Genomic DNA, 21,473 nt, shown 5'->3' with positions numbered 1-21,473 from the left:
CCCAAAGCTTTTGTGGCGCTGAAAAACCCCTTTTACATTCAATTGGACTCTCAATGTTATCCAAAGTGCTAACTAAACTAGATACATCATAAACATACATGTGCAACACGAAAATGGCGTAAATTAATACTTAACGACGCGGCAAAGTTGTTAACAGTGAGAGCGCGGCGTGCAGTTACTGTGTGCAGCTAACATGGTAGGATGTGTCTGAGAACTTTTGTACATGTCTTTACATGATCAAACTTAAGTAAATATTCCTTTCTTTAAAGAAAGTTTGTAGTGTTTACTTAGGAATTAACGCATTCGCGGCCATTTTTAACGTTACGCGCATGCGCAAAACCCGCAAGGTAGCAATTTTTGATGGGTTGCAAATTTTGTCAGAACACCCGGTCAGATTGTTTTATTACAGAGATGTGGGATGAGTTCCCAACGTCATACCTGCATCCAATTCCAGCTCATCACAAGTGTCTTTAAACCGATCCCAGGTGGCTTGCTGTGATACCAACGTGCTGCCATTTGACCGTTCGTATTATTGACCCCTTCATTGCGAGTTGCATATTTGCCTTGGTTTTTCCGTTCGCCTGCCTCTCACCGGGGTTTCCCCTTGGGTTTTTGTTTTTGTTTTTTTAATCCCGATCTACTGTCATTGACCCTTTTTGTGTCTCGCGTTTCATGATCATGTGTTTTTTTTTTTTTTTTTGCGTGTTCAATAAGCCCTTTTACGCAATCCCTATGTCATTGTTGTCTGCTTGCTTCCGCATTCGTGGACCGTAACAGATTTCTTGGTTTTCATCTGAGGACCTGTTACTGATTGCAGCCAACAGATCGAATAGATCTTTACAAGGAAAATCATGACTCCAACGTCACGCGGAAGTATAGTCCTGTGGTCTACGCGCTCGTAAGTTGCACGGGAAATGCTAGTTCGAAACCCGCTGGAGACGTTCGATTATTTCATCATCACTTTTCCGCTCGGGTTCAAATTGGAAGGGCAGAAACGACAACATGTTTATGTAGCAAAAGAGTGACACAGTGGAAGGCTAGCATTGCCGCGCAGTGACATTACCGCCCAAGTGCATTGCGTTGCCAACAACAATGGCAACCTACTAATTAAACTAATTTTAAAAAACGAAAATATTAAGGGAAGAGCAAAAGTGCATGAAACCTCCAATTTGCCAATGTAGTATGCATTCCCAATGTGTAGGTGGCAGCAAACACAAACAAACAAAACAAAAAGACAGCACGAGTCCTTCCGTGTCCTAACTCCCGCGGCTAACGGAGCCTACCAACATGTTCAATAACAGAGGGGTGTCCCAACACCTTCTCCTCTGCTGTTTCCTCTTCCGTCCTGGTCAAATAACAACATGGTGAATAGTTGACTATATTGTTAAATAACATTAAACACAGTTAAGCAGTGTTCAAGGTTACTACTACATGAAGAAATGTTATCATACACTATCGGACTATCCGCTTGCATTGACGTCATCACTATCTTCACCCTCTTCACTGACAAATATATTGGCGCATTATCGTCACCTTCTGTTCTAGAGTACCAAGGTCAGTTGTCACCAGAGGTGGGTAATAACGCGTTACATGTACTCCGTTACATTTACTTGAGTAACTTTTTGAGAAAAAATATACTTCTAAGAGTAGTTACTCAATATTACTCAAGTAAGAGTAAAAGTAGTCATCCAAAAAATGTACTCAAGCACAAGTAAAAAGGTATCCAGTGAAAAGAATACTCAAGTAATGAGTAACATTTTGAGTAACTGCTTATTTTTGTTTGATTTTTTTTTTTTTTTTTTTTCCTCTCTCGAAAAAACTTATCTATACAGTGCTGGCCAAACGTATTGGCACCCCTGCAATTCTGTCAGATAATGCTGAATTTCTCCCAGAAAATTATATCAATTACAAATGCTTTGGTAGTAATACCTTTATTTATTTTGCTTGTAATTAAAAAAACACAAAAGACAATGAAAAAAAAAAAATCATTATCATTTTTAAAATGGGCCGCCTCAGCCTAATACTTAGTAGAGTTTTAGACCATTCTTATTTGGCCAACTGCTCCAGGTGCCTGAGATTTGAAGGCTGCCTTCTCCAAACTGCCATTTTCAGATCTCTCCACAGGTGTTCTATGGGATTCAGGTCTCTACTCTTTGCTGGCCACTTTAGAAGTCTCCAGTGTTTTCTCTCAAACCATTTTCTAATGCTTTTTAAAGTGTGTTTTGGGTCATTGTCCTGCTGGAAGACCCATGACCTCTGAGGGAGACCCAGCTTTCTCACACTGGGCCCTACATTATGCTGCAAAATTTGTTGGTAGTCCAGTCAAGCAGTCCAGTGCCAGAGGAAGCAAAGCAACCCCAAAATATCAGAGAACCTCCGCCATGTTTGACTGTGGGGACCGTGTTCTCTTCTTTGAAGGCCTCGTTTTTTTCTTCTGTAAACTCTATGTTGATGCCTTTTTCCCAAAAAGCTCTACTTTTGTCTCGTCTGACAAGAGACATTACTTCCAAAACGTTTTTGGCATTCTCAGGTAAGTGTTGGCAAACTCAAGCATGGCTTTTTTTATGTCTCTGGGTCAGAAGTGGGGTCTTCCTGGGTATCCTACCATAGGGTCCCTTTTCCTTCAGAAGCCGACAGATGGTACGGGTTGACACTGCTGTATCCTCGGACTGCTTGAACTTTTTTGGATGTTAAACGAGGTTCTTTATCCACCATCCACACATTTCGTTGAAATCTTTTGTCAATTTTTCTTTTCCGTCCGCATCTAGGGAGGTTAGCCCCAGTGCCATGGGCTTTACACTTATTGATGATACTGCGCACGGTAGACGAAGGACCATTCAGGTCTTTGGAGATGGAGTTTTAGCCTTGACATTGTCCATGCGTCCTTACAATTTTGCTTCTCAAGTCCTCAGACAGTTCTTTGGTCTTCTTTCTTTTCTCCATGCTCAATGTGCTACACACAAGGACATAGGACAGAGGCTGAGTCAGCTTTAATCCATTTTAACTGGCTGCAAGTGTGATTTTGTTATTGCCGCCACCTGTTATGTGCCATAGGTAAGTAAAAGGTGCTGTTAATTACACAAATTAGAGAAACCTCTCATGATTTTTCAAAGGGTGCCAATACTTTTGTCCAACCCATTTTTGGAGTTTTGTATAAAATGATAATGATTTAATTCATTTTCCCATTCTCTTTTGTGTTTTTTCATTGCAAGCAAAATAAATGAAGACATTACTACCAAAGCATTTGTAATTGCAATCATTTTCTGGGAAAAATTGAGCATTATCTGACAGAATTGCAGGGGTGCCAATACTTTTGGCCAGCAGTGTATATATTTATATATTTTTTTTAATTATACTTTGGGGAAAAAGTGAAAAAACATGTCTTATATGTATCTCTTCCCAATGCTAAATCTGAATAAATAAATTGAACACACACAAGGGAGGGGGTGGGTGCGCTACTTCGTGGTTTTTCACATTTTTCACTCGGGAGATATTTTTTTAATGTCGGACGCTTGGTATGCAAGCAGGGTAAGCGGCACAAAGCCAAAAAAGCGCACCAAAACGGTCAAAATGCTGACTTATTTAAACAAAACACAATTAAACACACACAACACAATTACAAGTTTGCAGATCTTAAGTCCATCTGACTAACTAACGAGATATTTTATTGAAGTTGCTAAGCCTGTCTCGATATGCAATGAGTCCATTTATCGCACAGTCAATAAAAATGAGGGCAGTAATTTTCACGGGTTTTATCGCCGCGCGCGCGTGCATACATTTGTGCGTGCGTGCTGATGGCAAATGGCACAACAGTTCCTTTCACAGATGTTTATTGGTCATCAACACGCCGTAGAATTAAAGTTCAGACATACAAAATAAGGAAACACATCTATATTAAACACTGTAAACGTTAGCATTGCTACATTGAGGCTAAAAGGGAAAAAAAGTAGGGCTGTCAAACGATTAAAATTTTGAATCGAGTTAATCACAACTTAAAAATTAATTCATCGTAATTAATCGCAATTCAAACCATCTATAAAATATGCCATATTTTTCTGTAAATTATTGTTGGAATGGAAAGATAAGACACAAGACGGATATATACAGTTAACATACTGTACATAAGTACTGTATTTGTTTATTATAACAATAAATTAACAAGATGGCATTAACATTAACATTCTGTTAAAGCGATCCATGGATAGAAAGACCTGTAGTTCTTAAAAGATAAATGTTAGTACAAGTTATAGAAATTTAATATTAAAACCCCTCTTAATGTTTTCGTTTTGATAGAATTTGTAAAAATTTTAATAAAAAAATAAACTAGTAGCTCGCCATTGTTGATGTCAATAATTATACAATGCTCATGTTGCTGAAACCCATAAAATCAGTCGCACCCAAGCGCCAGCAGAGGGCGACAAAACACCAAAAAAACACAAGTAACAAGTGGACATGACACTCTGCTGTCATTTTAATCTGTTTGAGCGGGGCATGTGCGTTAATTCCGTCAAATATTTTAACATGATTCATTTAAAAAATTAATTACCGCCCATTAACGCGATAATTTTGACAGCCTTAAAAAAAAAAAAAAAAAAGACAACCTACTTTAGCCTGCTATAAAATATTGGCAGTCTTCTCCAAAACACAAACTTGCGGTTAAAAGGTGACATTTCAAAAATGAAAAATCGCTGGTTAACAGCATTTGCAAACGAATAAAATGGGGGGGGGGAATTGATTACTGACGCTACATGCAATAACAAAGAGAGCTTTTTTTGCAGAATGTAAAGCTTACGATTAGCGGTTTAGCGAAGATACTTCAGGTGAACATTTCAAAATAAAAGTACATCATGTTCATCATATAAATAACGATTTCTGGAGTTAACCTCACAATATTTCAGAATTCAGATTCTATACTAAGAATATCTATAAAATGACATCTTTTATGAAAAATGTTATTGGCAATCAATAATTATTATACTATTATCATATATAGTAGTATACTATAATATTAATACTAGATATATTTTTTTTAAATTGTTTTGAATCATGTTGGAAAGGCGAAGTCAGTGTTCTAAATCTGTTTACAGTCCATTCTTTTGCACTAGACCTCATTGTTTATTTGTGATTTATTGTTGTTATTTACATGTTTATTTGTACTTTAATAAAGAATTTAAGTGTCCCAAAAATGTTTTTGTGAATGAACAAGCGTCATCAAAAATTTTATCGCTAAATTAGTAAAATTAAAAAAAGGGAGGCGGGGGGAATACTGTATTAGATTAGTCGACTAATTGTAAAAATAGTCGGCTGACTAATCGGGAGGGAGAAAATTTGCCGTTGGGGACAGCCCTGGTTGTACAGTGTACCGGACCATATTTTCTCCACACACTTTTACCTTTTACCTTTCATCTTTTTAACCCCTGACCCATGTTCATGCCTGAAAGTTAGCTGGAATAGGCTCCAGCTCAACCGAGCGAGGATAAGTGCAATTGAAGATGAAAACAAGGTTTGTTTGCATTGAGGCCAAGTGAACCACCACATTCTGGAAGTCGGAGGGAAAAAGCTTGCTGTGTAGTGAAACTTGGCATACACTCTTTGATGACCATTCGTGTCCTTTGAAAAGATAGAAGTGGAACAATGACGCTTGTTTGAGTGTGTTATTGTATCTGTTTTCACATAAATGTTACCTTAATCTACATATTTGACCTACTTGGCTATACACTGGAGCCAGGATTTATATAGCATGGTGTAATGCAACCATAGATTGTTTCCATATGCAGTGAAAACAATTGATAAAACATGTTCTAGTCCCACTGGTTACCACTACCAATGTTTTTGTTAGAAGCTCATATTAGGGATTGCAGCCTAAAGTGTGAGCAGGTTTTACGAGGTTAGAAAATGCAAAGGCAATGTTCATTATGAATTCACATCCACTCTGAAAAAGTGGCACTAATTTGCCAGCTTTTTGTGTTTTGCACAACATCCAAATTGGTGATTACTGGTGATTACGGTTCTCTGTATTAACTATGTCATCTTGATAGGCTCCAGCACCTCCGCGACCCTCGTGAGGAATAAGCGGCATGGAAAATGAATGAATGAATGAATGAATCTTGAAATTACATTCCTTAAATTTAAGACATGCGCAGCGCTGTTATGATTTGACTGATATATTGCATAAGTGGAGAAAGAGGTTCATATGAGTTGTTGTGAGTTGCCTCATAAAGTCAGCTCCAAAGGTCCAGCTAGAAAATATGAAGTCAAACATTCTGGTAAATTTAGCAAATTATGGAATTACCAATTATGTACATTACATAAAATAATCTAATCATCTAATGCCAATGTGCTCACATGCCAAAAAGTTCATATTTGACAGTAGGTTTACTCAAGTGTTTTTACAATCCTGCTTTTAAAAAGAAAATACAGCACTTAACTGCACTTTTCTGTTGCTAAATGCCAATGTCAGCATTCTCTGTGTATCTAAATAAGATAGTAATCAGCAGGGTGGCGGTTAACAAAGTCTCATTACTCTGTTGTAAAAACAGTGGGTAACCACATTACCTTAACTGTGTTTGGCAAACATTTTCTTAGAACAGTACTTCTCAAATGGTGGGGCACGAGGGAGCCAAGGAAAGACCAGTCTTTTTACTGTGTTCAAAAATGTTTGCAGTCACTTGTCAGTCAGACATGTCTGACCAGGGCTGTCAAGTTGCAGGGGCCCGGTGACAAGAGACCATTATTGGGCTCCCCAACCCCACCCCTGCCACCGGCTTGTCACGACAACATACGCAGTACTTTTAACTAGGGCTGTGTAATTTATCGAGTTAACGGGCAGTAAATATTTTTTTGAATTAATCACGTTAAATTATTTGACGCAACTAACGCATGCACAGAATGACCCGTTCATGCGTTGAGAGCGAAAAGGCAGAGAACTGCGAGTGGACAAAGGCTTTCATTGGACCGCGCCTTTCTTTGGTTTAAGCTTTGGCAGTCACTACTAACAGTCATGGTTGCCCAACTTCTCATCATGCATTTGTGCAGAGCAAAAGACAATCATTTTTTTCACACGCTTAAATGAACACAATGCAGAACATATTGTATACCATTTGCAGCCACGACTGACAGTCATTGTTGCCCAACTTCCGATCGTGCATTTGAGCGGAGCAAGAGACAATCTTTTTCTTAACACGCTTAATTGAACACAAGGCAGAACATATTGTATACCATTTGCACCCACCACTGACAGTCACGGTGGCCCAACTTCCCATCATGCATTTGGGCGGAACAGTTGAGTCGCTACAGTATCATTTAGTGAAAGCACAACAAAAATAATATTCATATCTGTCAATAAAAATAATGTTTACAAAAAGAAAAGCATTCAATGGAAAGAGAACTGGCATTCCCAATCAAAATAGCTATGCAAAATACACATAAAACTCAAACTTTGCCTTGGCTAGATCTCTAATTAATTTAAAACTCACCATTGACACCTTGTGGTGTATTTCAATCACTACCTTACGTAGTTAAAGATACTGTGGAAGAACGGCAGGGAACCTGATGTGACGTCACTGCTCGGCAACGTCACCAATGGCGAGCTATTACGGCTATTTTTTAATTGAAAATTTTATTAAAAAATTTTAAAACGAAAACATTAAGAGGGGTTTTGATATAAAAGAAAATACTATAACTTGTACTCAAATTTATCTTTTAAGAACGTATTTATTTATTTAATTATTTCCCTTCAGGCATGACAAATCCAAACAAACAACATTTATATGTGTTTACAATTAATTCAACCCGAAAAGAAAAGGGCTGATGGGAGAAGCCGAAGCTTATTGAAACCCGTCCCCAGTATACCATATAGGACGCAGAAAATATGGAATATCAATTTTTGACATTCAGATTTCTTAGTGGTTACACGTTTTGTTTTGTTTTTGTTTTTTATAGTAACCATCCCCTCTTATACAGCTACAAGTCTTTCTATTTGAAAGAATGTTAATAATGTTAATGCCATTTTGTGGATTTTTTCTTATAATAAACAAATACTTAATACAGTACTTACTGTATTTACAGTATGTTGAATGTTTATGTCCGTCTTGTGTCTTATCTTTCCATTCCAACAATAATTTACAGAAAAATATGGCATATTTTAGAGATGGTTTGAATTGCGATTAATTACGATTAATTAATTTTTAAGCTGTGATTAACGCAATTAAAAATTTTAATTGTTTGAAAGCCCTTCTATTAACGGTTTTCAAGCAATGACAGTGTAAGTTTTCAAATTATTTAATTTGAGATGGACAGTTAAATTTAAAACACCGTAATGTGATGTGACACAATATAAACAAACAATTTCTATCTATTGTGCCATGTTGGCTACAATACAATACAACTGAGAGTCCTATGCATGCCTGCTAAGCAACAAAACAGTATAACATCCTGTGCCTGCCCCCTCTACATCCCCGGGGTTATCAAGCCCTCAAACAATGATGTGCCTAGATTTTTTTGACAGCAAAGTCATTTATAACATCAGTGAAATCCAGTTTTTGAGCAAGCTCACGCTCAATGCAGAGCATGGCTAGGTAGTTAAGCCTGCTCTGTGACATGGTGGAGTGTAGGTGTTTTTTTATTACCGTATTGGCCCGAATAGACCTTACTCACGTGACGTCACAGCCACGCCCCCGCGACATGTTGTCCGTATACTCGTCATGTTAATGCATTAGCGCTTCGTAAATTCCTCCTATTATGGCTTGTTTTTCTGCTCGTTAACATTAATAATCAAAATGGTGAAGTCGTGTGTGGCGGTCGGTTACAAAAACAGAGAAGATAGACGGAGAGACTTGAAGTTTTACCGTATTCCGAGAGACCCGGAGAGGAGAGCGAGATTGACTGCTGCAATTCGACGAGAAAACTGGGCTCCAAACGACTACCACAGATTATGTAGTAGTCATTTTATATCTGGTAAGATGCATTTAATATATATTTAGAGGGTTTTGGGCTGACAACCACAATTAAGATCATTGCTAGGCTAATCGCCGACAACATACACTCAGACGTTGTGAATGAACTACCTGAAAATATATAATTATAAGGGGATAATAAGACAGTTGTCATCCAATTAATTTACAATTTCACTATTGAGGTCAAAAGCCAAAAAATAAATTCAACTAGGGACAATCTGGAGTAGTGCTATCGCACTTCATATTTATTACATATTATATATGTATGTAGTGAGAGTGCTATCGCTAAACCATATACACATTAAAAGCCCTAGCTCCATTGACAAATGACATGAAATACATTAGACTTGACAGTGGATGTTAGCAAGAACAAAAGATTTTGAATTGAAAATTTCGTAACTCACCTTCCGAGCACAAGATTCCTGCCGAATTTCACCCAACCAGCAACGTAGCATTTATAAGCCTCCAAGCTCTTAAAGTTTTTCAAACTTTCGTGAGAATAGGCTGATTTTGTGTGGACAAGATAGTTGTAAATATCAGGGTCAGGCAAAGACGGCGAAGACAGCGGGTCGAAAAACATCAATTTAGGCATCAAATATGGATCTGGCGAATGGGTAAACTGAAGCTTTTCCACATAACGCCTTTTATGCAACGCATCCAATGAGTTTACGGCGTCAGATAACACCGGGGCTTCCATGAATTGCTCTATAACTTGCATGACTAATTGAAAACAATGAGAATAGGTCTAAAAAATACGGACAATATGGTGGCCGGATACAGCGACACGTCATTTTGTGACGTAGGTGAGTAGGGTCTATATAAGACGGCCCTGATTATAAGATGACCCTCTTTTTCAAGACTCAAGTTTGAAAAAAGACTTTTTTAACACCAAGTTTATTTTTATACAGAAAATAATTACAGTACATCTGAAACACATGATTATAACAACATGTTTGAGAGAAAAAGCATGTTATTTTGTCTCATTCAAATCTTAATATCTGAACATTTAAATATGTAAACTAAAGTGCAAGCACATTCGTAAATGAATGGCTTCTGGTTTTTGAAATGTAAATAAACCAATCGATTGTGATAAAAGAACAAAATTGCAATAACTGCATTAACCATCAAAGTGAAGTCCAACTGTAACTGTAGTCTTGAAACAACTCTGAATAAGGACAAACATTAACTAAAATAATGCAAACTGGTTAAGCTTGAGAGTAGCTGAGATCTGTCACAACAAAACATTGCTCCAATGATATCTGGCGCCATCTAGCGTCGTGAATGGGTATAATGTCTAGACCGCGAATATAAGACGACCCCCACTTTTTCAGTCTTATTTCAATGCAAAACACCGTCTTATGTTCGGGTCAAATGGTATTTTCATTTTACTGAAGGCTCGCTCTCCTCCAGCTACAGTCACTGTCAAAGACAAAAAAAATGCGTAGCCAGACCCGAGTCTGTTCAGCCTCGCGCACCTGCTCCCCACAGACTAACATATATCCCTGATCTCCCATCACCTTCTCTCTCCTCACCTCAACGCGAGCAGCATGTCTTTTCATACCGCAGCTCAATAGGCTACAAGCAGCCGGTGACAGACTTGAATCGGGCTTTGGTCACGGTGATCGCGAATGTAAAAGTCCATTGTTCGCGACTGTTGTGCACTTACCGACATCACCGTCCAGAGCCAACTCTTATCCTGATTCTCTGTCTTCTTGTCCCCCTTTTAAAAACTTCGTCATTTTTTTCATTCACCTCTATGATCTTCATCTCTTTTGTTTTCTTATCTGCGCACCTGATTTATGACAATTCGCCATGTTTAGAGTTTATAACAATGAGAGATTTTAATTTCCCGCTTCAGGGCACGTAGGTCGCGTAGCCTTGAGTGCGCCAGAACGGGATCAAAACATTCTCTACTAAGACAGAGGGGGTGAGGGAGGGGGGCTGCCATTGTGCAAAAAAAGGGAATAAAAATATATATTGAAATATTTGATATGTTAAAGTTTTTAAGTATATATCGAATAGAACATAATATTAAATCAGACAATGATTTAAATAAAAAAGAAATATATGAATGTAAAGTATAATAAAATAAGGGTCATTCAGGGGGTCTTATGGTCCTGACACCTGGGACAACATACCCGGTTGCCCCCCCATCGTCGACGGGCTTGTGTCTGACCAATAGCAATGTGCAGCATTTGTTTCGAAATGATTCAATCAAAAAAAAAAAAGTGAGTTCAAGTAACGTGCAGCATTTGTTTCGAAATGATTCAATCAAAAAAAGTGTGTCCAAAACTTTTTGCACTTAAAAAAATGGAGTTCAAAACATTTTGCACTTCAATCAAAAAAAAAAATCAAACAAAAATAACATTTTTCCAAAAAAAAAATCAATACTATTTTCAGGGGAGGGAAATTTTAGTTTTGAATATGATTTTTTTTTTTTTTTTTATGTGAAATTTTATTTTCTGATTGAAGCAACATCTTGGAGGACTGCATGATTCAGACACAAATGTCCTACCCATAAACCCATAATACAGCCCAAACACAAAAAAAGATACTGATTTTATTAAATTTTATTTTTCCAGTATCAAATGGTGAAAATGTACCTGTATTTTTATAGTTTGGATGTGTTTTTTTTTTTTTTAATTCAGGCAACTTGATGCACTTGAAGTCTTTTCTGTTACAAACAAAACATCGTTAATAAAGTTGTACTTTATTGTAAGTTGATCTATTTTACTCTTTTCTTTCATATTAAAAAGGACACAATGTCATGCAGAGGTGTACTTATAATAATAATAATTTCATAGACAAATGATACTATTTACAGTGTCGGCAGAGAGTTGTGGGGGCGTGAAACATTTACATCTTCCTGGGGGGCATAACAGAAAATAACTGAGAAGCACTGGCTTAGAACACAATGGTAATGTGAACAACACCAATGACATGTGACAGAAAAAAAACTAACAATTTCCCCAAAACAATATTAGGCCTACAACAGCAAAGTACTGTATGATAAAGGAAAAAACACTGACATGGTGATACCGCATTATGTAGCTATACTTTATGATAAGGCAAGTAAACATTGTTCTGGTATCATGCCAACAATATTGGCATTAGTGCTGGACAAAAAAAATTTTTTTTTTTACATTTGATTATATTTATACTGTGGTCATCGCTAGGTATTATCATAGTGAATTTTATTTAATTTTCAATGTTATGTTCAAATGTTAAAAAAATAAAAGTTAGTTTAGTTATGAGACAAGTTTCCACTTACCCTTTTTGTCAAAATATTACATTTCTTTTACATGTATGCGCATTAGTTCAGTAGTGCTGCAGTTAAGAGTCATGGTGCAGCACTAACTGTAAAAGTAGGTTAGTGGTTTTAAACAAACAAATCTTTGTGCCCAGTCAGTTAAATTGGAGCGCCATCATTGGCTACAGGCTGGGGTGGTCTGGATAGGCCCAGCTGGAATGGCAGACAGCCGTCTTGGTCGCTGTAGGGATTTTTGAAATTTTATTTTTCCGTCTTCCACACTTTGAAGCGTGAGAATGAAGCCGAAAGCCGCAAAGCCTTCAGACCAACAGGGCTTTTTCCCACATGCTGTCACAAACCCTCGCCAATGTTGTCCCATCCGTTCTGGCCTAAAGAGTGACTGCGAATGCTCTGGTTTTGAATGGACAAATGAACATTCATTCGCCCTTCCCGGTTTTAATGGATTGGGCGTCATGCGCCGTCAATGGCAGCAATAGAGTTAACTGAGACACTATTATGGTAGAAGATTTTTTTTTGCAACTTGTTGGTTCCTTATAATTATTATTATTATTATTTTAACATGGAAACCTTTTTAAAACGATATCTCGATTTTTGGTATGAGCATATCGATAACCTTTTGGGATGCAAAGTATCACAAGATATCACCATTTTGATATTTTTTCACACCCACGCATGCTGGATAGTTAACGTACTACTACTAGGCTACTACAAAGACAGCATTCCATTCCACCTACAGTGTGTTGGAGTTTTTGTATTGTAATGCATGTATTATAATGCAAATCCCCGCAGCTTGACGAAGCAATGACACACAAACACATTTGAAAACTAAAAGGTCCAATAAGCCTCGGTTAAACACCTACTGTGCACAACACTCAAATAAATTGCACATGAATATCCAACAGCGCTCTGCACGGCGGCAGCTCAACAGCAACAACAAATAATAATATGGCTACAATGCAAGCTATTTAAAGTCCTCCACAGTCTGAATCTGCAGCTAATATTTCCTCGCTGGGCACTATTATAAACTATCATAATCATTTTTGACCTCGGATTAAATTTCAGAAAATTTTGCTGTTTTTCTAAAGAAAATTTCATTGATTTCTTTTTGTGCCACTTTTTCAACATATATATTTAATCACCAAAGTTAAATACGCTAATGTTTCAATATGTTTTATTTATTGATTTTAAAACCAAAAAAACACCAGGATGTGCTGCAGCACCCTCAGCACCCCACTTCTCGCGCCACTGCGCACACACGAGGAAGAGCATATTTACACCCTCGAAGAAGTGGGCGACAGACGAGAGAGAGAGAGGGGATAGTTTTCAGCTGCAAGCCTGCGCGCACATTTGTTGCTTGTGAAGCATCCACAAGGCAACGCCTGTATAGACCCTACTCACCAACGTCACAGAATGACGTGTCGCTGTATCCGGCCGCCATATTGTTCGTCATTGTTTATCCGTATTCTCAGTGGTTTCAATTTGTCGTGCAATTTATTGTGCAATTCATGGAAGCCCCAGTGCTTTCAGACGCTGTAAACTCATTGGATGCGTTGCATAAAAGGCATTATGTGGAAAAGCTTCAGTCTATCCCTTCGCCAGATCCATATTTGATGCCTAAATCGATATTTTTCGACCCACTGTCTTCGCCCTCTCTGCCTGACATCTGCTACCCTGATATCTACAACTATGTTGTCCACACAAAATCAGCCTATTCTCACGAAAGTTTGAAAAACTTTAAGAGCAGCCCCCTAAGCAACATTACCCTAAATGGCGACAATCAATAAAAAAAAAAGTTGACTGCGATGGCCGACGCTTCAAGGATAGGTGGATATTGGACTATTTCTTCAATAAAACACGCAACAACTGTGTCTGCCTCATTTGCAAAGAGACAGTCGCTGTTTTCAAAGAGTTCGATGTGACGCGATAATGATATTACCGAACAAGACACGCTGACATGTACGACAACATTACAGGGAAGATACGCAGCAAGGAATTATAGCAACTTGAAGCTAGTTTAATTTCACAGCAGCAGTATTTCGCAAGAGCCTGAGTGTCGAAAGAGAACGCCACAAAGACGAGGCTGTTGAAATTATGAATTTAAAAAAATAATAAAGCAAATGTGACACACAGAAAGGCTTGCTAAAATGTGTTTAAATATATTGTTCTATGTAAATCAGCCAAGGTAGCCCCCCGCATTTTTCCCACACCAAATCTGGCCCCCTTTGCAAAAGGTTTGGACACACCTGTTTAACTGATGATCCGTAGACGAGGCCAGCTTCTTTCACTTGGTACATGCTAAATATTATTCAAAATGTAATGATGGTGGAAGAACTAAGCATCTTGAATTTGAAACTGTATGTTGTCGGCGATTAGCCTCGCAATGATCTTAATTGTGGTTGTCAGCCCAAAACCCTCTAAATATACATTAAATGCATCTTACCAGATATAAAATGACTACTACATAATCTGTGGTAATCGTTTGGAGCCCAGTTTTCTTGTCGAATTGCAGCAGTCCATCTCGCTCTCCTCTCCGGGTCTCTCGGAATACGGTAGAACTTCAAGTCTCTCCGTCTATCTTCTCTGTTATTGCAACCAACCGCCACACACGCCTTCACCATTTTGATTATTAATGTTAACGAGCAGAAAAACACGCCATAATAGGAGGAATTTACATAGCGGTAATGCGTCAACTGGTTGTGATGTCACGTGAGTAGGGTCTATATGATACCTTTTGTACTGTTTACTGTGCGTTTTCAATTGTGGTCGAATGTGCAGACGCTAACTGATACATGCTAATCATTCGTGTGGATTGTTATTGCTGTGTCAGCAGCTTGTTACAAACGCAAATTTGAATTGCTGTTATTGAAGATGAAACTGATTTAATTTCATTTTTATTTTAGTTTCATTCTGCAAGCGTTGATGTCATGAGCAGCTGAATAAAGTCAGCCAACCACACAGTCGTCTGACATCATCCTTTTGGAGCCTAGCTTGCTGTCTACGTCTTAGCTCAACGTCTTGGCGAGGACAGTACAATGACGTGTAATACATGTTTTTAGATAGTTATTTTGAGATTTGGAGGTACTAAAGGGTTAATTCCAACTTACGTGGATATTTGGGTTACGTAGTCAGCGTAGGAACAGACCTCGTTCGTAACCCAAGGACTACCTGTAGTACAGAAGCCAATAACTGAATTTGGGAAATTGTGTTGAAGGGACTGTTAATTAATTATGTCTTGGCCAGAACTGATTACACTACTTGGCTGTATCCAGGAGAGGAATGGCCAATTCAATAAATAAGTTAGCTGGTTGAAGGAGTGCGGACTCTGCACTGGTCCGTAGTTGGGAAGCAGGAGCTAAGCCAAAAGGCGCAGCTCTCGATTTACTAGTTTATCTACGTTTCCACCATCACCTATGGCAGTGGTTCTTAACCGTGCTAAAGTTACCGAACCCCATGAGTTTCACACGTGCATTAACCGAACCCTTTGGAATTCGGAAAATCTTTTTTTTTCACATTCAAAATCAATATATCTAAGCTTGCGAGCTGAAACCCAAGTGAATTTCCATTCAAAATTCTTCTCATTTAGACAGCATGTTTTCAACATTTTTTAAAAATCTTAATAGACTACTAAACCAAGACTGGCCGAATGCGCCAAATTTAATGACAAACACACAAAATGATTGCCAAATTTGTACACAAAGCGATTATGTTAAAAAAAATAAACATGAATGATCTCACAAATACAATAAACAGTATGAATTTAAAACAAATAATTTTGCCTTTTGATTTACTTTTCACATCGGAAAATTTAACTCTATTCATTTCACGCCATGTCTATTTCTGAGCTAAGCTAGCAAGCTAATTATTTAGCAAATTCCCGTTCAAAGTTCTTCTCATACTGACAGCATGTTTTATAAACAGGTCAAAATTTGAGACCACGCTGCCCATTGGTCTGTTGTATTCCCTCATACCAAGTGTGAGTCAACCTTCCACTGAGCAAACCACTTCCTCCTCCCATCAGATCGAGGACTAGCGGTTAAAAGAAACGGATAAAGCCTGTAAATTGGGAGCAAACCAGTTCAAAACCTGGTCTAAAAGTCACTTTGCCTAGATTTAATCAGCATACGAAAATAGGGCTCTGCGTTTCTTTACCTTCACCGAACCCCTTATACTTACTCACCGAACCCCTGGGATTCAATCAAACCCAGGTTAAGAACCACTGACCTATGGTCACGAACTGCGGGTCTTGACAAAAAGAACAAGATCGCGGATACAAGCGGCCAAAACGTTTCCTCCGCAGGATGTCAGGGCTCTCCCTTAGAGCGAGGGTGAGAAGCTAGGTAATCTGGGAGGGACTTGGTGTCGAGCTGCTACTCCTCCGCATTTAGAGAAGCCACTTGAGATGGCTTGGCCATCTGGTTCGGATGCCTCCGAGACGCCTCCCTAAAGAGGTTTTCCGGGCATGTCCCACAGGCGGAGGCCCCGGGGACGACCCAGGACATGCTGGAGTGTCTATGTCTCTCGGCTGGCCTTGGAACGCCTTGGGATTCCGCCGGAGGAGCTGGTTGAAGTGGCTAGGGAGAGGGAAGTATGGGCTTCCCTGCTAAAGCTGCTGCCCAATCGACCCCACCCCAGATTAAGCAGTAGATGATGGATGGATGGATGGATGGATGGATGGATGGATGGATGGATGGATGGATGGATGGATGGATGGATGGATGGATGGATGGATGGATGGATGGATGGATGGATGGATGGATGGATGGATGGATGGATGGATGGATGGATGGATGGATGGATGGATGGATGGATGGATGGATGGATGGATGGATGGATGAAGAAAGAGAATAAAATGAGTTTTGTGACATTTAGCTGCATCCACTCTATGGCCACTGTTTGCTAAATGAAGCTAGCAAATTGAACATTCAGCTACTATTCCCTTAAGTTCACTTCCTGTTCTTATTAGGTCACTTGGGTTTGGGAATCAATAGAAGTGAATGCAAATTTTTGTGCTATTGAAATGAACAGCGAATAAGGCCGTTGGAAATGAATGGGAAATTTTACCCATTAGAAATAAATGGGTATGTTTTTGGCAAATTTTGGCCTAGCCGTAAGTTTTTAACAAAAACTAAATTGAACTTATGTACCGCTGACCGTCCTGAATTTTGACTGATGTGATTTGGACAAAAATACTATGACAATTAGAGTTTTTTATTTTTTTATTTTTTTTTTCCCAAGAAAAATAAAAAAAAAACGTTTTGGGGCGAACGGTCATTTTTGGGATCTCAAACAAAAGAAAGCCCGCATCGCATGAGAATTCCGGTCATTTTGGAATAGAACGGTGTCTGTGGGTCAAACAGCTGTGGCTTGTCATTGAAAAAAATATATATAAAGATTGTAGCTTTTGCATAACATGCAAAGCTAAGACTGCTTTTTTTGTTTTTGTTTTTTGCTACCCTTTCTTTTTCCAGTAAATTCTCTGATGATGTTGAGCATCTTTCCTTACTATCTCAGTAGTTTTTCCTCCCTTTTGACTCTAAGCCTCCTCCAAGTCTACATAACACAGTCTGACTCATTGTTTGTCACATCAAGACACTCGTGTTTTACCTACTCAGCAAGATAAGGGTTGAATAATGGCTTATGTGCGTGTAACAAGCACCGGTTATGAGTTGTTTTGACTTGTTTGCTAGCTGTGTTGAAGGAAGAAACTTGCGCACAAACTTGGCCCCAAAAACTGGAGGCTTTCGGTAAATCATCGCTGCACTATCTGGCAGATGCAGCGGTGTTTTCACATTACCTCACTCCCATTCTGTAATCCCACAAAGTCCTTGACATAGCAGACCTTGCCGCTGCAACGTGGGAAAATGGCGAACAACATTGTTTCCAACAGACTGCTCCCAACGGGTGCTATGACTGGCAGTGTCCATGACGTTTAGTTGCCTAGTGATGAAGCCATAATATATGCCCACTTGTCCACCAAAAAATAATATGCCATGACCACGAGGCTTCTCACACTCAAGAAAAGAAAATGATTTTATAGAAATTCGGATGGGAACTGTCCTGCGACGCATCAAATCTGACACATTATTTTTGTTTATTTTACATCTTCAACACTTTCAAAATTTAAGACCACACAAGATGAGGGGAAAAAAATTAAAGTGTGGTCTCACTGCATTTAAAGTTATCCTGGCACGCCAGATTGATTGTTCCATATATCCACTATGAAATACAATAGACAAGACAATACACAGATCAGTCTGGGCAAGATCCTAATTCTCATGGGAAAATCCTTCAAAAAAATATACAGCTGCTGATTGGACGATGTCGCTTCTCGTCAAACTCGCAAAAACATCGTCTCCCCATCAAAAAATCTTTAAATGATGTTCTTTGCTCCTCTTTTAATGAGGAAATGTAGTGTACTTCAGACCAACCTTGGGAAATTGACCTACAGTGAGGAGCAAAAGTATTTGCATCCCTTGTGATTTTGCAAGTTCACCCACTTAGAAAATAGGTCGAGGTCTGAAATTTCAATTATGGATGCATTTTCACTTCAAGAGACATAATCTAAAAAAAAACAACAACAAAAACGGAACTCACGTTGTATGATTTTTCAATAATTTACTTGTAATTTACTGGGGTTCCATAAGTATTTCTGCCCCTAAGAAAATCAGTGATCATATTTAGTGCAGATGCCTTTGTTTGCAATTATAGAGGTCGGAAGGTTTCTGTAGTTCTTCACCAGGTTTTCACATATGGAAACAGGAATTTTGGCTCATTCCTCCACACAAATGTTCTCTAGATCTATCAGGTTTCGGACCTGTCGTTGAGAAACACAAAGTTTCAGCTCCATCCAAAGATTTTCTATTGGATTGAGCTCTGGAAACTGTCTAGGCCACTCCAGAACCTGGATATGCTTGTTACGCAGCCACTTCTTGGTTAGCTTGGCTGTTTGCTTCGGATCATTGTTATGTTGGAAGATCCAACCATCTTCAAGTCTCTGACTGAGGGAAGGAGCTGGTGTTTCAAAATCTGACAATACATTTCACCATTCACCCTGTTTTATACAGTACAGTCGTCCTGTCCCCTTTGCTAAAAAACAGCCTCAAAGCATGAGGTTTCCACCCCCATACTTCACAGTAGGGATGGTGTTCTGGGGATTGTACTCATCCTTCTTTTTACTCCACACACAACGAGTAAAGTTTGCACCAAAAAGTTTTACTCTGGACTCTTCTGACCACATGACTTTCTCCTATGACCCCTCTGCATCATTCAGATGGTCCCTGGTAAACTTCAGACGGGCCTTCACATGTACTGGCTTCAACAGGGGAACCTTGTGAGCAATGCATGCTTTTAAACAATCGCCCCGAAGTGTTCTACTGACAGTAGCCTTTGAAACGGTGCATCCAGCTCTCTTCAGGTTATTGACTAGCTCCTGCCATGTAGTTCTAGGCTGAGCCCTCTCTTTTCTCATCATGAGTGATGAGAAAAGGGGAGGGGAGATTTCACATGGAGCCCCAGTCCGATGTAGATTATCAGTCATGTTTAGCCTTTTCCATTTTCTAACAATTGCTGCAACTGTTGATTTATTCTCACCGAGCTGCTTTCTAATTGTCCCGAAGCCTTTTCCAGCTTTGTGGAGCTCAACAAATTTTTTTCTGATGTCTTTCAAAAGCCTTTTCGTCTTGCCCATGGCAGCAGTTGGATTATGACTGACCGTGGGAAGCACTTGGACAATATTGAGCTCAAACAGGTGGTGGGTGGATGGTTACTCATGAGGTAAAGGTGGACTTTTTTTTAAGGGAGACTGACAATTCTTTGAGTGTCATAATTATAGCTGACTCTTAGGGGTATCAATACTTATGAACCCCAGTAAATTACAAACAAGTTATTTTTTAAAATCATACAATATGGTTTCTGGATTTTCTTTCTTCAGATTATGTCTCTATGAGTGGAAATGCATTTATGATTGAAATTTCAGACTTTTACCTATTTTCCAAGTGGGTGAAAAAGGGATGCAAATACTTCTGTTCCTCACTGTATCTACAAGAATTGCTCTGCATTCAGCCTTAGTATTAAACCAAATAGTTGCTTCCTGGTCATGTCTGCAGCTCCCGCCTCATTCCCCTGATTGGCTCGCCATCAGGCAACCAATCCACTTCAAGCCTCAGTATAACATGTTGGTTGGCAGAAGAGCAAAAACATCATTTCCCATTTAAAAAAAAAAAAAAAAAAAAAAAAATTTCCATGACCTTCTTTGCTCATCTTTCAATGAGAAAATGAAGTCTATTTCCGACCAAATTTCAGAAATCGACCTTTCTACTAGAACCATTTTGCACTACGACTTTGTATTCAACCAGATAGTTGCTTCCTGCTCACGTCTACAGTTCCCGCCTCTTTCTCCTGAATAGCTTGGTCATCAGTTGGCCGTGTCGTGGTAAGGCCTGATTTATGCTTCTGTGTTCCATTGACGGCATAGCGACTGCTTAGACCCTACGTCGTCATTGAATATTTGAAGTTCTGTGTCAAGGGAATGCGTTGCTCCGTAATTAAACGCCAAGCCACAAGAGGAGTGTGGCTTTGTCTTTGTACGGTTGTGGGGGACTCTTGTTGAACTCCTTCAGTTTTCCTCCGGTCATAGACAGCAATGGAAACGAAGATGGAACACGTGTATTTGACGCTGCAGCTAATCAATATTGAAAACAAACTCTGTGAATACAAATATTGACACGCAGGCGACACAGAAGATGTTTGCGGAGGTGTTGGAATGTCACGCGTAGTCAGGATTTTTAGGAGTCGCACGTCACGCTTCGGCATAGGGTCGTAAATTGGGTCTGCGTTAACGCCGTAGGTCCGCCGTCACCGCAACGCCGAAGCATTAATCGGCTTTGAAGTGGAATTTCAGGATTTTTCACATTAGGCTTAATCTTTGAGTTAGCGGGGGTTTAGTTAGTTGGTGGAGTTGATTTCAGCACATTCCATTTCATTCGCAAGTTATTTGTTAGTTTCAGGGCTCCAGAGTGGCTAAGCTAGCGCGAGTCAATGGCACCATTATTGCATGCCAATAAAAAACAACATATGCACACATGACATTCATCAATGACCCATGCAATCCATTGTGTTGGCTAGGTTTTCACGGTAAAGTTATTAAAACTTACCATTGTATGTCAATAACTGCAGTATGCACAGCAACATTTGTAGTCCAGAAGCTCTGCAGAGGAGCAGGGCGGAGTGATATCACATCGTTTTTTTTT

The 21,473-nt window shown here is 39.1% G+C and overlaps 1 protein-coding gene across 2 annotated transcripts in view; it reads left to right on the top strand.

Annotated features, from left to right (window-relative positions):
• The window catches only part of antxr1c (ANTXR cell adhesion molecule 1c), a 99,432-nt gene that overhangs the window by 10,430 nt on the left and 67,529 nt on the right, over window positions 1-21,473 (top strand). Inside the window, exon 1 of one of the 2 annotated variants that reach the window (XM_057825889.1) lies at window positions 48-1,554. The exons of the other annotated variant lie outside the window; for it this stretch is intronic. The gene's annotated coding sequence lies outside the window, so the exon portion shown is untranslated. Of the gene's footprint in view, window positions 1-47; window positions 1,555-21,473 lie in introns of those variants that run through there. 2 annotated transcript variants of the gene reach the window in all.

Source organism: Corythoichthys intestinalis, chromosome 21, assembly GCF_030265065.1.
Source record: "Corythoichthys intestinalis isolate RoL2023-P3 chromosome 21, ASM3026506v1, whole genome shotgun sequence".
In the NCBI taxonomy this organism is placed as follows: Eukaryota; Metazoa; Chordata; class Actinopteri; order Syngnathiformes; family Syngnathidae; genus Corythoichthys; species Corythoichthys intestinalis.
This window is presented reverse-complemented; position numbering and strand designations above follow the sequence as displayed.